This window comes from Chionomys nivalis, chromosome X (assembly GCF_950005125.1).
Source record: "Chionomys nivalis chromosome X, mChiNiv1.1, whole genome shotgun sequence".
In the NCBI taxonomy this organism is placed as follows: Eukaryota; Metazoa; Chordata; class Mammalia; order Rodentia; family Cricetidae; genus Chionomys; species Chionomys nivalis.
Window position 1 is genome coordinate 2,988,506 of NC_080112.1, and position 11,465 is coordinate 2,999,970.

At 40.8% G+C, this 11,465-nt stretch overlaps 1 protein-coding gene across 1 annotated transcript in view; it reads left to right on the forward strand.

The window, feature by feature from the left end:
• The first annotated feature begins 4,731 nt into the window (after positions 1-4,731).
• Gabra3 (gamma-aminobutyric acid type A receptor subunit alpha3) overlaps positions 4,732-11,465 on the forward strand; it is a 229,202-nt gene continuing 222,468 nt past the window's right edge. The window contains exon 1 of the mRNA XM_057760166.1: positions 4,732-4,907. The gene's annotated coding sequence lies outside the window, so the exon portion shown is untranslated. The remainder of the gene's footprint in view (positions 4,908-11,465) is intronic.

The following is an 11,465-nucleotide window of genomic DNA, read 5'->3' on the forward strand; positions in this document are numbered from 1 at the left end:
AGGATGAGGACCATGGGAGAGGGCAGAAGGGGAGGGGAGAGAAAGGGAGGGAAGTGGAGAAAAATGTAGAGCTCAATAAAAACAATAAAGAAGAAAAAATTATATTCTTTGTATACTTCAGATTGAAGAATAGGTGTTGATATTCCTCTTAAGCCTTTCTACTACCATTTCAAATTTTCTTTCTAGTAAACTTTTGTTGGCAGAGGCTGCTTGTTCATTCCCAGCCACCAAGACCCGAAATAATCACACAGAAACTATATTATTTGCAATACTGTTTGGCCAATAGCTTAAGCATATTTCTAGCTAGCTAGGTCTTATATCTTCAATTAACCCATTTGTATTATTTTTTATTTTATCATGAGGTTGTGGCCTGCTCGCAAGGTTCTGGTATCATCTGTCTCCGCTGTGGCTACATGGCATCTCTTTGACTCCGCCTACTCTCTCCTCTCTATCTGCTTGGAATTCCAGCTTTGCCCTATTCTGACTGCAATAGGCCCAAAGCAGCTTCTTTATTAACCAATAGTGTTCACAGGGTGCTGAGGGGATTCCCACATCAAATTTTAGTTGAGAGATTTACATTTTTAGAAATAGAATTTGCATTTTTAAAAAATTTCTTCACCTTGTTGCAATTTCTAGCTTGTTCATTTATTTTAAGTGCATTTTTGTTTCTATTAATGTAGTAATGAGAGACTATTTAAAACCCTTCCTGCAAGTTTCAGCATTTGTTTTAATCAATGCTGGGCTCTATAAAGTGTGTCTTCTCTTGAGTATGGATAGTATTTTCATATTTCTTTGTTTTCTTATAAATTTGGAATATATCTTCAATATTGTTAAAGACATAATCTTTAGGATTCCTTTATCCTTCTTTATTTCTCTATAGAGTATTGATTTTTGTTTGTTTCAGTAGACAGTAAAATGGCTGAAGTGAAACTCTCGATTGTTTCTTGTGGTAAACTGTATTGAAAACTCTCTTTATTCCTTCCAGCTTTATTTATGTCCTTTGGACTCCGTCCCCAGATGCATATTTCATGAATTTTACCAAATTTGGCCAGTTCATATCTACTTCATATTTTTTAATTTTTGGTTTTCTCACATTAGTTACAAACTGTGGTATTCATCCTGAATTCTGTCTCCTGACTTTTCAAGCCACATGGACTGTGAAAACTTGTGTGGGGGAGTTAGCTAGCACTGGATTGTTTGCTTGTAATCTTAACTCCCCATCCAGAGAGCTGTGCATGGCAGGTGCAATTACACTATGGAATTTGGCAAATGCTATGAATTAGGCTTTATTTTTACTTATATTTGTTTTCCTCAAGATACAGTTGCTAAACGTTTAACAGATGCAATAGTGATTTTAGTTTCTCTGGAGCTTTATTTGCTACTTTGGCCTGGGGGCTGCCATCAGGCAAAACTTCCATGTATCAATTTCCTTCTTATTTCTTGATGCTTGCTTGACATTTATGTGCTTTGTGACCTATATCATGGTTTGTCTGCACGAACCTTCTTAAATATTATCCAAGGTGGCCCTAGTAAATTTTTCTTGATTTTCATGGAAATAAATACAATTATAAAAATATTATTATTTTTTACAGAGATAAAGTAGTGTGGTTTCTGTGTCTCATATTCTCCATTAGTTTCCATGACTTTTTTAAAAAAGTGAGATTGTCACTTTAAGTGTTCACCATACTAAAAAAGACAAGCAGTGCATGTTTTGCCATATATTATTATATTGTTTCAAAAAAACAGGTAAGGCATAAAACCAGGAATATCTGAGACAAAGAATAGAATCAGTGATGAGACAATGGAGAGTAATGGTGGGTCAATACATTAATAAACATGGTGTACATATATGAAAACGCCACAGAGGAAGAAGTTTATTGTTCTTTGTAATGAACATATTATAATAGAATTATACGACTTAAGGAGGAATGTTTTGAGGGCATCTTCAGCCAAATAATTTGTATCATGATATCTACAAAGTCAGGAGGCCAGTGCATGTCTTTAATCCCAGCACTTGGGAGGCGGAGGCAGTCAGATCTCTGTGAAATAGAGTCCAGCCTGGTATTCAGAGCAAGATCCAGGACATCCAAATCTGTTGCACGAAAAACTCTGTCTTAAAAAACAAAACAAAACAAAAGATATTATCCTGTTTGTTTATTTGTTTGTTCAGTATCTTGGACAAAAATAAAAAGTTAACAACTGCAGTGGATTGAGTAGTGTCCTACTAAAATTCATATCTGTTCATAACCTTAGGTTGTAACCATATTTAAGTGGTAAGTCTTTGTGGAAGTTGTTAGTGATGAAATCATCTTGGGTTTGGTGTGACTGTAAATTTGCACACACAGGGCTACAAGAGGAGAACTGAAGACAGGCAATGATTGGAGTGATGTTTCTGTGTGACAGGGAATGGCAGGATCCAACAGTTGCTGGAAGAGAGAAGGCAGAGCCTGTGGAGGGAGTGTTGTTGGGCCAACAGCTCAATTAGGCTTCTGGTTTTAGAATAATGGCAGAAAAATTGTTGTTTATTTATGCTATTGAAAGGATTGCCATTTGTTATGTAAGTTCTAGAAAACTAACACCACATCCTAATGATAGTTACATACCTTTTTATTGGGTTAATAATCCACTGCGTTAGGTGGACATTTGTACAAACCTATACATAAGAAAATTGGAAGGTACTTGCATGGGTATCTGTCAACAAACACATTTGCTTTATGCACAACTTATATGTTTTTTTTTTGATGAATAAACATGCTAAACCTGAAATCAGCAGTCTAGATATTAGTCCCCAGTCTACCACTGATGCACCATGATCTTGTGTATAATTTTTTTTTCCTTCAGGCGTGTTTTTTTTTTCAGCTCCATACTGTAAGCTTATCGATCTGATGATATATACTTTGTCATAAATGTATAGTTGTGCCATATGCACTTTGATGAGTAGGACTAGAGAGTATTAGGCATTAATTAAAAGATAATAGCACTATAGTTTAGATAGAAATGGAACACTATGAAAGCTTTAAATACCTACTCAGGTTTCTGGTACTGTTTCGCTACTGAGGACTAATTGATTTCCAGTTAAATGTCCTTAAGTTTCTTTGACAGAATAGGCCAGAAATTACTATTTAAAGGTTTGAATTTTAAAAGGTTTAAAGGAACAAGAGAGATGGTTCAGTGGTTAAGCACTTGTTGCTCTTGCAGAAAAGTGACATTTGCTTTCCAGGAAGCACATGGCAGCTCACAAACTTCTGTAACTCTAGTTGCAGGATATCTGCCACTCTCTTCTGGCCTCCCTGGGCACCAGGAACACAGGGGAACACAGCCATACATGCAGGCAAAACAACCATACACAGAAAATAAAAAAAAATATTTTAGGCTAATCATCCTGAATAAGTAGAGAGTGGTTTTTGATAGCAGGAATTATTTACACACATGTCCACATTCATGTTGCTTCTGAAACACACAAAACAGTAGAATGCCAAGTCATTGAAGACTTTACTTTTGGAGAGTCTTTAAAATATGGTAGTTTTTCATTGTTTAAGAACCAACGTCTCTTGCATCTAGGAGTTTCCTGTTTTGAGGTCTTAGATTGCTAGATCTAGAAGGGCTTTTAAGACAATATACTTCATCACCTTCCAATTACTCATTGATGGTTCTGAAGGCTATCAATGACTTGCCCAAGGGAACAGTAATTTTCATAGGCTTCCCTCAAACCTAAGATCCTTTGTTTAATATTCTCTGTCTCCTTCCACTCTGTTACAGCTGCTTTGCATTGCCCAGACTGATCTTCCACCCTTTGCTTTATATTTTGGATTACTCAGTTTTCTTCTCTTGGGTTTCTATATTCTCTTCAGCACTATGGACCTGCGGTTGCCCCGTTTTCCATTGAGGAAAGCTTGAGCTGACTGTTTTTAATTGGGTCCACATTTTTCTTCCTTAGGGTGGGGTTGAAGTTAGGTCATTAGGGGATCAGTGTGGCTAAACTCTTTCTTCTTAGTGGAGTGTGAATGACAACTTTTTTGATGTACATTTGTTTGGAGTTCATTATTATCCTCAGAGATGGAATCTGAACAGACAAGATTGTCAAACCTTTATTCAGAGCCTGGGTTAGAAGGCACGCCCATAGGGATGGAAGAGAAAGAAGAGAGAAGAGGAAGCTCACTCTTCGGTCCTGGCGAGGGAAGTAAGCATCTCACAGCGGTTTGGTAATCCATACTTCCTTTATGTCTGTTTGCTCTTAGCCTTTTGCTCTTTCTCTACCCTTTGCTTGCCCCGTTCCTCCCCTTCTCTCTGAGTTCCCCTTGATTTCTCTGCTGGAAACCTCAAAGAATGAAATACTACTTTAGTCTTTCGTAAAACAACCACAGATCTAAAGCCTTTGCAGCTCTGGATTCAGAACCCCAGCTTAGCCGCGTGCTCAGCACTAGGCAGTGGTAAAGCTAGCTAAGGGGGTGGGGAGAAAGGGAGAAAGGTTGGGAGGGAGTTTGAGAGGGAGGGAAGGAAAGAGGGAGGGAGAAAAAAGAGAGAGAGAAGGAGAGGGAGGGACTGAGGGAGGGGGAAAGAGGGAGGGAGAGAAGGGAAGAAAGAGAGTGAGGAGAGAGGGAGAGAGAGCGAGGCAGAGAGAGAGAGGGAGAGAGAGAGAGAGAGAGAGAGAGAGAGAGAGAGAGAGAGAGAGAGAGAGAGAGAAAGGGAGGGAGGAAGGGAGGGAGGGAGGGAGGGAGAGAAGAGAGGAAGAGCGTGAGCGCGCGCTAGCTAGCTAGCAAAGCAGAGAGACAGACTGAGATAGGGACTAGGACAGAGACCTAGAGAAAGAGAACAACCCTCGTTTTATCAGGGCTTAGCCTCCAACTTGTTTCAGTTCATTCATCCTTTTCTCCTCTCTGCTTCGAGGGAAGTGACTGTGGCACTCGGTAAGACACAGAGATGTTCCCTTCTTCCCCCTCCCCCAAGCTCAGGACTCCTTTCCTGATAGCATCTCTCCCCTGTTAGGAGAGTCTCCTTGGGTTGGTCGGGAGGCGAGACATGCTCTGCAGCTGTGATGCTTTCCTGGGTTTCCCAGTGGGGCTGGTGGAAGCCCAGAGGCGGCATTTGGGCTGGGAGGCGCTGGGGTGAAACCTGGTTTGAGGAAGGGGGGGGGGGTTGTGATGTGGTCGATGTGTACGCGATTTGCTTCATTGTCAGTGAATTGTTGTGTTCCTCTTTGGAAGCAGGTCAGCACTGACCTTGCAAATTGCTTGGGGGGCCCGACAGCTGCTGCAGAAAGCCACAGAGTGACCCCTAGCCAGAGCAGACAGCACTGTCATGACCCCCCAGACAGCCCTAGGCATCAAGGATGGGATAATGGCTGGAGCTCCCTCCTTTAACTCTTTCCCTGCAGCTGTGTTTGGCTGCTGGAAAAGAGAAGGAGGGAGGAGTCTGAGCAGCCCCTTTCCCTCTCTCCCTATTGCAGTCCCCAGATGCAAGTGAGTAGAAAGTTGTAAATAACTGCTTCCTTTCAAGCAGGTGGAGCCCTTCCCCCTTCCTTTTAGAGGTTCACTGTGGGGTTGGACCTGAGTTCTTCTACAAACTTGGAAGGCTTTTCTTGCTTCAGTGAGGGAAGCCCCACTGGCATCCCACCCCTGATCCCAGGTAGCTGTGCTGGCGCCTAAACCATGAATGCAGATTTCACACCCCCCACCCCCACTGGTGGGCATCTTCTTAGGTCTAGACGTGTCCTTGGGAAGAGGACAGAAACACCTGCTGGTTTGAAGAGCTTTCTTCCCAGCACGCTGCCCGCCCCCCGCTGTGACTAGGGGAGGGGCTGCTGGGCAGGAGAGGAGAGTGTGAGTAGCTAGGATTTCCATTGTGAATAGTATGGGTTATTTAGGGTTGGTTCCTCAGGTTTGGTTTGTCTGAAGCTATGAGAGGGAGGACTGAAACTATTGTAACCTTTTGAACTTGTAAAGGACAGGGTCTTGTTGCTTGACAGAGGCTTCTCTCTGGAGTTAGTGACACTGTCATGCCCCTGGTAATAAAAGCAGAACAAATTGTACCAATTACTAACATTTTAAGTGTTTAATGTTTCTGATCTGGGCTAATGGTTTAATGTGTATCACCTTGAATTTTTATATCAAACCTGTGAAGCTTTTTATTGCTATTATATTTGGTTGACTGACGAGGAAACTGAGGTACAGTAAGCTTAAGTGGTTTGCTCGATGACAGCACAGCCACTTCAGTGGGAAATGAAAGCACGAGCCCCTGGAGCACCAGTGCTTCTCTTTTGGGCACGTGCAGGAGCAGCAGGAATGCCAGCTCTTGGCTTTGAGGAGCTACTAGTGACCTTGTGTAGAGCAATGGGAATTGGGAATGGTGTGGGACCTAGGCTTTCTCAAAGGCCCTAGAAGGCTGCTTTTGGCCAGCCTCCTTTCTGTTTTGCAAAGGATGCCTAGAAAAACTTTACTTTTCCATGGTTCCAGTCGCAGTCATTCTGCATCTAGTTTCAGACTATATCTTTTAGAAATGGATCCTGCTGTTTCTGAGAGCTTGGCCAAACATTTGTGAGCTATAGAACTTTCCAACTAGAAGGCTTCCTAAAAGCCATTAAGCTCTGATTTGCACCAAGTTCTTGAGTACATTCTCAGCAAGCACCTACTGTCTATTTAAATTCCCTGCAATGATAGAGAGCTCCTTAGGTGCTTCTTTGTATTTTTGAGCAAGTATGTCAAAAATTTTGTAAAAATTGCCCATGGCTTTTGTTCATTGGTTCTTTGGAAGTGTCTGGAAGAAACTTGCTATTTCTTAATAATTTTTCTTCAGCTAGTTGAAGATGGTGATTATACCTTCTCCTCAAGTCTTGAGTCAGACAAGATTCCAAATGAAAGGATCAGGGCTGACTTCTGGAGACTAGACTTTTTATTCGTGCTTGACAGCTTCAAACTCACATTTCACAGCGTTGTCAAACAGCTCTGATAGTGTAAGGTCTAGTCCTCGGAAGACTATCTGCTGTCATCTGGACTGCTGCAAGCAACGACGTTCTCTTTTGTATTTATAAAGACCAAGGGCCCTTTGTACGAGTGGTTCTAAAACTATAGAAGATCAACATAATAGCTATACAGTAAGTATGGGGCATAGGGGATTCCAGAGTGAAAGATTAAGGGGAAATATTAGTAGAGAGATATTTGAAATGGTAGTGACTTCAAGACTCACACGTGATATGGAAGCCAGAAGAAAAACTGTAAGAATGGCAGCTATCACTGAGAGGATTCAGTACAATCAGAAAGGAAAGGAATAAACCCTGCTAGAACAGAGCACAGGTAGCAAACCTGGATTCTACTCCTGGCTCTGGTGATCTGTCGGTTCCCTTAGACACTGGACTTCCCCCCAAGAGTCTCAGTTTTTCCATTTACAAAATGATTTGGTGCACAGTAGCCCCCAGAGTATTTCACATTTAAAAGTCTTGGTCTGAAGTTTATAAAATCTCGTGGGTGTGAAGGTCTTCAGAAGCCACCCAGGGCCAGTGCTTCTCAGACCTTAACATATAATAATGCACAATAATGCCCACTGGGATGATTTTAAAATGCCAATTCTGAGTTGGGGTTTTAGGGTGGGGGCAGAGCATTTCAATATACTGCTGTTTCATTGATCACAGTTCAGGTAGTTCAAGTATTGTGGCTGTCAAACTATCTTCATCAATTCAGTTGTTTCTACCTGGTATATTTCTCATTCTCAATGCATTTGCTTATAGTTAGGCATTGTGCAGAGGCTAAAAAGGTGAACAAAAGAGACACGTTCTCTGCTTGTTTGAAGTTTATCATTGATGGGGAAGAGGCTGGTGCTCATGTAACACACAACTATGCCATTTTAGTGATGAATGCCATGAAGCATAAATATGGGGGTGAGTTATGAGACTACGTAATAGAGAACTTGGGGTTACAGCAAAGATTAAGGATATAGCAAGCTTATCATTTGCATAAGGAGGAGCTATTGAAGCTACCTAGAGGGACATATGAATCAGGACGGCAGTGGTGAAACATTTTTGTTGATGGACACAGGAGTGGGGAAGGAGGGAGAGCAGGGAGAGAGAGAGAGAGAGGGAAAGTGTATGTTGGGGTTTGAGATGAGAGATATATAGTCTTTTGAAGGGATTTAAATCTTTGGTCAGGAATCATGTTTCCTGATAAAAGGATTTTAAGTAGGGTTATTGACAGTCTAAACTGGATCCACATGGTATAAGGTTATTAAGTGTCTACAATAGTCCGAAGAAAATGTGGGAGAGACAGAATGGGTTAGACCTAGTCTCTGCTCTCTGAGATGACAGAGTCAAGTAGGAAGGAGAAGAAAAATGCAAGCAATGCCACTATTAGAAATGGAAGATCTAACTCCATAAAAGGGAGGCAAAGGGCTTCAAGGGGAACAAGGACCACTCCTGGAAGTGGATTGTGAACTGTGCATTGAAGATTAGAATTTAAACAACAGTGCTTGAAAGTACCCAGTTGTGCATGATGAAATAACATGTGTGAGGAATATTTGGCAAATAGGTGGAAAACTTGACTACAAGCAATATCGAAGGGCAACTTGGAAAAAAAGATTTATATGCAAAAGAGATGGGTGGCACTACTTGTGGGCAATCTGATCTGGACAGGTTAAATGGTTTGATCTGCCTCAACTCATGCAGATAGTAATGTATTGCTGAATCCCAACAAGAGCTACTAAATACAGTTGAAATGTGGGCTTGGAGATCAGCAAAGAAGTCATGTGGAGATAGCAGTATGTCAGTCGTTGTATCTTGATTTTTGAACTAGGAAAAGAGATCCAACTGTGATCTTTTGGTGATTGTTTATCTTTAAGTTATAAGCGAAGGAGAGAACCCCACATGAATGCTAGAAAAGGGAAAAAGGGTAAAGTTGCAAGAGAGGTTTGGCCTCAGCCATTCGCTATTTGGAATGATATTCATTGAATGTATATCCTTTTTCCTCAGTGGAGAATACAGTGTTGGACAAAATATGGCTGTTGTTGCCACTTTGGTTTAGACAGTGAGGGAGGACTTAATTTTACAAGCTATTGAATGGCATGGTCATAAATTATGGTTTTTGTGTGGAGGAGAATGTACTATTCTAAGAGGGAAGATGTGATCACTATTATTCTATTTTGCAGAAGAGTTGAGTACTGACAAATAGTATTTAATTTTGTGCAAACAATCCTTTGTACTCTGAAGCTCACATGCTCACTAACATTTAAGTTGAATCATACATAACCATTTTGCAGATATTGGACAGATGATAGTACTGCAATAGTAAGAAAAGGAAAGATCCCTTCCTTTAGGCTTAGGTCCACAGGAGTATAACCTTCCTCTAAAATCAGATGATGATATGTATTAGTTTAACTTATACTGTCATTGTGCCAGTGCTCTCTTTAGATCACTGACTTTGTATAGTTAGCAATTTGTAGAAAAAGGTACATGACAGAGAAAACATTTTTGTGAAGAATCATATATTAAAAACATCTCTCTCAACATGCATTTCTGATAGCCTAGTTTATAATTTATTCCTGATCTGAATACTGACTTAGTTTCTGATGACAACTTACTTGTCTTGTATGAGCTTCAGTTTTGAAAACTATATAATTGGGGAGTTGGAGTATTTATGAAGACTTTCTTAGCTGCAAGGTTCTGTAGTTACTGTCCTGCTCTGTAGAATATCGTGTTTTATCACATTGTACACATATTTCAAATTTAGCCACCAACTGATGCAACACTGAACATTTTGACAAAGTATCCTGAGCCTTTGGAAGACGCCATGGGGAGACCTCTTTGTTGTTGTATTCCTAAGATGGATGAAGTTGTTACTGTCCTGAGAGCTAAAGAAGGCACTTTCTCCTAAGATCTGGAGTAAGCTAGATATCAGGTGCTGTTTCCATTAAGGACATTTTGAAAGCAGGGAAAGTAACTGTGTACAATGGTGCAGGACACTGGGAAACAGAAGTCTAGTGTTTATCTTGTAGGCTGAAATAGAATGGTCGAGGTGTTCTCTTCCAAGTGGGGAATGCTGGTTGGTAATAGGAAAACATTTTTATACTTGTACTTGAAACATGATTTGAAAGTTATTGATGTCTGTACACAGTGTGTCTCCTCACTATCTACCGAAGGAAGAATAAAAATCTCCAGGCTGTATATTTAGAGGGGCAATTTTCACTTTGAAAATGCTTTCTTGAAAGGAAAAAAAGGGTGCTTGCAGACAGAATTATGTAAGTGATCATAACATAAAATAACTTTTAAAAATAGTACAAGACAGAGTTTAGAAATGGCATGATCCTTAGTGATCGTGTCCAGCACTCTTATCACTGAGTGCATATGGACACCTGTTTTCAGTGTAAATGGGTCCAGGAAAGGCTGTCTACTATCTGATGATTTAATCACTACCCGATGGTATGCACCAGTTATTGTTAGCAGGTTAGTTTTCATTTTTCCCTGAAACACGTTTTCTAAATCTAACCTATTGGCTTTGTTGTTATAATTTAAAAGATGTTGCAAAAAGAAGTTATGCCGTGCATGCAACAGGGCTCACTTGAGAGGTTTATTGGAAGAGGAGAGAGAAGACAGAGAAGGGGACAAAGAGAAAGGCAGAGACTGGTCCATGGGGGCAAGAGTGGTGGCAGAGGGAGAGAGAGAGAGAGAGAGAGAGAGAGAGAGAGAGAGAGAGAGAGAGAGAGAGAGATACACACACACAGAGAGAACAACAGAGAAAGAGACAGGAGATGGGCAAGGCCCACCTTTTATAAGGGGATGTAGCAAACATGCACAGGAGGTGCTCTTAGTGGCTGCAGCTGAGGACGTCTCATGTCAGGATCCCAAGGGCAGGCCAGGACAGATGCCTGAATACTAATACTTGTTTCATGAAGCAATTGCAATGCTAATTTCTATTTCCTTTCCTATAACAGCCATTTATACATTGAAAGATGGTTCAGTCCTCTTTGCACCTTTCCTCTACTTTATACACCCCCCAGTCCTTCTCTATCAGTCCCTTTGCTTCCAGAATGTCTCATTTGTTTTTAAAATATACTTTTATTGATTGAGAATTTAATATAACATTTTTATCATATTTACCCCAACTCTTCCTATATCCTACCTCTCTCTACTGTCATTTCTCTACCTAAACAACTTTGAGTTTTCTTCTTTTCCCACCAAAAGTCAAGTCCAGTTTGGGTTGGGAGTGAGGATTGCACAGAAGTGTGGTCACCTTACCAGAGTAGTTTCATCAGAGATAGCTGACTGTCTCCCATTACCTATCGAATGTCAATAGCTCCTCAGTTAGTGATGTAATTTCATGCCTACCTGTCACCCTCCATGCTGGGATTTTGTCGGCTTGAGTTTATATAAGTCTTTTGCCTGCTGTTACAATGTCTATGACTTCATATGTGCAACTGTCCTGTTGTATCCAGAAGACTGTTTTCCTGATGTCGTTCACATAGGTCATATGATAAGTAAGTAGATC